Source organism: Patiria miniata, unplaced genomic scaffold (genome assembly GCF_015706575.1).
Source record: "Patiria miniata isolate m_02_andy unplaced genomic scaffold, ASM1570657v1 HiC_scaffold_24, whole genome shotgun sequence".
NCBI lineage: Eukaryota > Metazoa > Echinodermata > Asteroidea > Valvatida > Asterinidae > Patiria > Patiria miniata.
The window spans coordinates 20,829,563-20,835,562 of NW_024037063.1; the positions used below are offsets into that span (position 1 = coordinate 20,829,563).

Consider the following 6,000-nt stretch of genomic DNA (forward strand, 5'->3'; position numbering starts at 1 on the left):
ACATGAAATGCCAACGGAAGTACATTGGCCCCCCCACTAATAGGCCTACTGTTTACATCGCGCAAAATCATAGTGTTAAAGGGAATATACATCATTGGCTTTTGCTGTAATTTTCAGAAATGGATGGAATTGGGGGGTTGGAAATATATAGCAAATATAGTTACACTGACTTTTATGAGGTTTTTGGGTTCGAAAATGCTATAAAAACCAAGAAAAACAATCATTTTCCTGTAGTCTGGTTCCCTGACTCCATATAAGAAGAAACAGAGCAGTTTACATACATTGGGGAATTGTAAGGTCAGGGAACCAGTCTAGCTGGCTTGTACCCGTTCATAGGTGTGTAATCGATTGCAAAGAAGTGCGATGGTCAATTGGGGCCAGTATTTGGAAAAAAGCCAGATTTTTCCAACGCTGGTCGGCCGACCAGCGTTGGAAATTGATACAAAAATACCACTTTTCTTGAAAATGACAGTATACCAGGTGCCATGATTTTACAGGATGCTTTACACTGTCATTCACTAACACAGTCCAGCAAGGTATTTCAACATGATTTGGTAGTTTTAATTTTTGATGTTTGCAAATGTTGTATTTTCCCTTTAATGCATGTACGTCATCGTATAGTTGGGTACCATTACGGGTTGATGTGTAATTGATACAACAATGCTCCAGGCACCATGCAGAATTTATTATGCTATTGCAATATGTCATCGTATAAACAAACCTAGTCTATAAACTGTGAGGTTCATCACCCTTTCTAAATTCTAGACACAAACCCTAGGTCATTTTAACAGCTGACTGGTTCTCAATATTAAGTAGTTTTCATGTTTGTTGGTCTTCTTTTAGGTTAATCTGATGTTATCCCTTCAATTCACTTTGAATGTGAAGAAGTTGAATTTATAAAATATAAAATATAAATTCCCCTCCTGACCGATGTTTTTCAATCTTAAGTGATGAAAAGCTTAAAAATCAATGTTGAATGGCCTAAGCTGTATTTTCTATTTCAAAAATGAATTTTTATGTTATTCTCCTCAGCAAGCTATGGCCATACATTACATAAAAGTACTCATGTTCCTCTGTAGTGGTGAACACATATAGGCCCTAATCCCCATACAACAGCCAAAGAAATTCAGCATGAATACAGCAACGAAAGGGGTGCGGGGCAGACGCAGATTTCTGGAAACCGAGCATTGGTACAGACTGGTACCTTCATGTTCTTTTGTGCTACACCCAACCCTTTGTGTTCTGGGGGTGAACTAGTTTCTGGGACATTTTCTGGCGCGTTTCACCTTGGTCATATATTCAATGGCAGTGAATATTTGGCAGACGGATGTTGCTGTTATTATGGCATACATTGTACATGCAACTTTTGCAATACGCCAATTTTGTTTTAGTAAACTTTTAGTTTGCTGAAGGTTGTTTTTGACTCCTCCGTTTACTAAATTTACATTAATGCAACAGTTCCTGATCATTTTTTATACAAACCACTGTGCAACCGTTTATGTTCAAAGTTTCCGTGTCTGAGTGACACATTTCATATTCATAAATACCTAATACAATTTACCCATTCCTATTGGTCGAGAGCCCGTCATGAGACCAGTCTTACACGGATGATAAAGACATGGCTAGCTGGTCTTAAACACTTTTCTTGTGTCACATGAAATTTGGACTCCCATGAAATCTGGTGCTTTTTAACATTTCATTGGTTGAACGTTCACATTCCTCACGTATGCATGCGCAATACTATCAGTGAATCAGTATTTCATGGTCCGAAATTCACACTACACCAGCCAAGCTGCGTTTTGCGCGACATGTTGCAGTACTCGCGACACGCGTACCAATATCCTTATAAGGTACGGAACTGTAGGGACATTCCATATCATAGTCAGAGGGGTGTTTCATAAAACTTGAAGTAAATTGTGGGGAAAAAATGGTGGCAACGTCTAGTATTTTACTTGTTTTGAGTTTTGGACTGAAAAGATTTGTTTTTGTTTTTTTACCGAAAAGGTATGAATGGGAATAAATATGTGCTTGGTCGGTATTAAACACTCTGTTTAGGACTGGTTGGAGTCTGGAGTGCTGATAATTACCCATCCAGACTCCAACCTGTCTTAAACAGAGTTTTTAATAACTCCCAAACACACATTCACACAGACTCAACTTAAACGGAAATAAATTCTGGCTTTTGTACAGGATTGAACCCGACAGTTGCGGATCACTTTTGACAGTTCCGGTTTACCCACGCTGCGCTACCTGGTACACGTGCATAAATTCATCATTCACAGCGCGCTCAACGCGTGCATCGTGTGTCACACCTTTATCATGTATTAAATCTGCACACAAAACTGCATCATGTGCATGGCTGTCTCACGCGGGGATGAAAGACTTTTAAAGTCTTTCGGCGAATACGGCAATTAATTTTGTAATTCAAATGCCCAAATCATTATTACTCAGTGATACTTGAGATTATTTCCTTACAAGAATTTATTTCCTTAAATTATGTTGACTAAGTTCCATAGAAAACCAGATTTTTGCCTTTACACACTTCCTTTTGTAGGCCAGTTACAAAACAAGTGGATATTTTACCAAACTGGATTGTGGGTAATGTTTGAGCGATTTCCAAAATTTCTTTTCCCCGACAATTGCAAAATGATAGACCTTCAAACTGATGAAAAGAAAAATCCTGAAAAAAAGTTTGGTTATTTAAAGTTGAATTAATTTTTATTAAATCAAGTGATCCGGAACTGTCGATGATCCGGAACTGTCGGACTGACTGTAGTTAATAGAAACAGGTACAGGCCGAATGTCCAATGCCGTCAACAACTGTACGGCAATCAAATAAGAATTCTATATTCCACATGTACCTACCACAGTTAATTTTTAGGGTTAATATGAGTTTTGTAAAAACGTCAAAATCGGCAGACAACATGGGCGAGAATGACACACAAAGATTGAAGATGCACTTTGATGCTTGTAAATTAACAATGTTTAAAAGTTGATTAAAAAACAGGCAGACAAACATTCAAACTTTTTGTTGGATGTAACTGATTTAATTGGAAAGAATTCCAAACATGGACATCTGTGGCAGGGTTCTCATCCAAGGAGGGCGAGTTTGGGGGGGGGGGGGGGGGAAGGGGTTGGGGAGGGGGGCTGGATGCTATGTGGAAGAGCGCCCAATTTCATCCGTGCTAAAAGGTAGACAGGTTTTTCACCGGACACCCTGCCTTCGTCAGATCAAATAGTGGGGGTTGGGGGGGGGGGGGGAGAGGGTGGGGGAGATGGTTGGACGCCATCTTTCAATTGGGATGCTGTTCAAAACCAATTTCATGGTCATTGTTAGACAATATAATAAGGTATTGCTGTACAGATTCCAGGGGAAATGAGGGGTGGGGGGGGGGGGACCTATGTCGTTCATGGACACTGTTTGTTTTTCCCTTCAGTGACCTATTGGCCATCAGAAAGAGATAACATGTCCTAAAAAGTCAAGTCAAAGGTTCGTATAAGCATGGAGGTACGGTAAGGGAACAAAATCCACTTTTCAATTAATCAACCTACCAAACTAGTTGGCGACATTAAGAACATAATTAAGAACACAGACCCCCTAAAGCTACGCGGTCCTTTTTCTGCGCATTTACCTTCAATTTGTGTGTGACAACGCGCGCCTGTATGCAAGCGTCAACTGCGCAGATAATGGAGGGTCGAGGATATGTCATAGATAAAGGGCAGGATTTTGAATTTGGGGTAAAATGACAATAACAACGACAAAACACAACATGAAAATAAAGATGGCCACGCAAGTCGCGCTGCATGGCACCAACCGGCCCGTAAACCGCGTAGGAAAATCGTAATTTCTACCACAAGAAACTGTTCAAAAATTAATGTGTCATTATATCGAGACAAGTCTGCCTTAGGTTGACAACGTCATTTTTTAGTAATAAAAAGTGTCTTGATTCTAATTTGATCGAAACAAAACGGGGCCCTACACTACAGAATCGCCATAGTCAGGATGCTCTGTCTGAGAAAATGTCCATACTAGGTCACCACTTTACCTGCCGCTAAACACATCAATTTTTACCTCACCTTGTGATTTCACCCAAGAGGAATCCAGGAAGCTGTGTAAACTAACAAACAAAAAATTAGGCAAAATGTGTTTTTAGAACACATTTTGGATGCACTCGTCGTGCAGAACTAAGTTGAAGCAGCCGGTCAAAACTGATTGAAGTGGCTGAAAGACAGCGGTACGTTATACGCATGACATCGACAACCATGACGTCGCATGTGCCGGCCAATACGTCATTATGAATATTTATTTTCTCATGAATATTTAGTTTATTTCAGTGGCTACTTCAAATACGTCCAAAGATTGATTATTGCAACAGCGATCGTGCGTGGCCTAGCGGTCTCGTGTTTCGAGCAAGAGTCCGAGGTTTGAATCTCAATGAAGTAAGTGACTGATTAATAAATAGGAATAAAGGAAAGGAGAGGGTGAGAGTTGCAACTAGCATGCAACTTTTGGCACTCGAAAATTAATTTTAAAGAAAGTGGTGATCCAGTATGGAATTTTTTCCAAAATTACTCATGTTACCTAAGGGCCTACCTATTTTATGAATCTACTTTAACTTTATCTTTTTTGAGAAATATGGAATATATGAAATGAAAAATGAAAATTATGTAAACAATGAAACAATTTAGAATTGACACAGTAAAACTTCACACAAATTTCTCACCATCAATTCGCTTCTTTTCGTCCTTCGATTCAGCCCAGGGAGTTGTCTGAACTATTCCTCATCTACGAATCTGTTTGTCTCAAGTGACTTTCTAAACACAGCAAAAAAATTGGCCTTTTTTGAGGCGAACTCTTGCTCTTTCTTTGAACCGGATGAATCTCGTCAGTCGCAATAGGCCTACATTCTAAATAAGGTCATTTCAAGGTCAATAGTGTTTTGATTGACCAGCTGTGCTGCTTGAAACTATAGAGGGCGCGCTGCATTCCCAACGGTGAACGGAAAGAGGGCGCTATAACACTTTAATGGGCGACCCTAAATACATTATTCATTTGATATCATCACTGAGCGTTGATACCGTGAAATTGGTACGCTTTATATCAACTTAAATGCTGAATCATTCTCAATGTTTCACAAACGTCTTTTATACATCAAAAGCAGTTATGAACGAAAATCCAAGTAAATACAACTAATATTTCTTGAGTTATTGTCCACTCAACAAAGCATTCCCGTCAAGAAAATAATATAGGCCTAAATCGCGCTAAAGACACTTCGGCCTTTATTTATTAATTTTTATTAGTTGACAATTCTTCCTGATATATGTAATTAAAAATTTTTAAAACCTCACAAGCAATTTCTATTTAATACAACAGTTGCTTTAGTTATTGGCCCAAGCGAGTGTTTGTGTTTAAATGTTTTTACTTAAATGCGACTTCGCGCCGGAGACACGCACGCTATCCTTTTTCCCACGGCGGTGTGAAACAATAAAAATGTACGAAGTAAACAACACTTTGTAGTCTCGATATTTTGTGTGTTTGTTCTATTTGTCATGACCAATCTACTAGCTGAAATTCAATTCAATGCATTATTTAATTAATGAGTTACCGTGTCCATAAGGGCTGTGTCGTTTCTGTGCAAAAGTATAGTGTTCTGATTGGACTGTGATGGATGTTAGCGAGTTTTTCTCCGTGCTGACACAAAACACTGTTAGGCGAAGTAAAAAAAAAAACATGTTTAGCGTCCCCGCCCGCTTCCTTTTTAGAGGCCGCCTCCTTTTTTTTTTTTTTTTTTTTTTTTTTTAAAGACAAAAATTGATAAATTTTAACGATCTCTGACGAAAGAAATCGTATTTTTAGACTTTTATACCGTGTATAAAGCTGTGGAAACAGTCAATGAGTCCAAGTGGCGGCCATTTTGAAAAAAGCTGGTAACCATCTTGAAAAATAGCCCGGCCGCGTTGTCTTGAAAAATGTGTCGGGCGGCCATTTTGAAAAGAAAA

The 6,000-nt window shown here is 39.0% G+C and overlaps 1 protein-coding gene across 1 annotated transcript in view; it reads right to left on the reverse strand.

Moving 5' to 3' along the window:
* The window catches only part of LOC119732106 (protein dispatched homolog 3-like), a 52,673-nt gene extending 47,751 nt beyond the window's left edge, over positions 1–4,922 (reverse strand). The window contains exon 1 of the mRNA XM_038205497.1: positions 4,725–4,922. The gene's annotated coding sequence lies outside the window, so the exon portion shown is untranslated. The remainder of the gene's footprint in view (positions 1–4,724) is intronic.
* Positions 4,923–6,000: the final 1,078 nt, after the last annotated feature.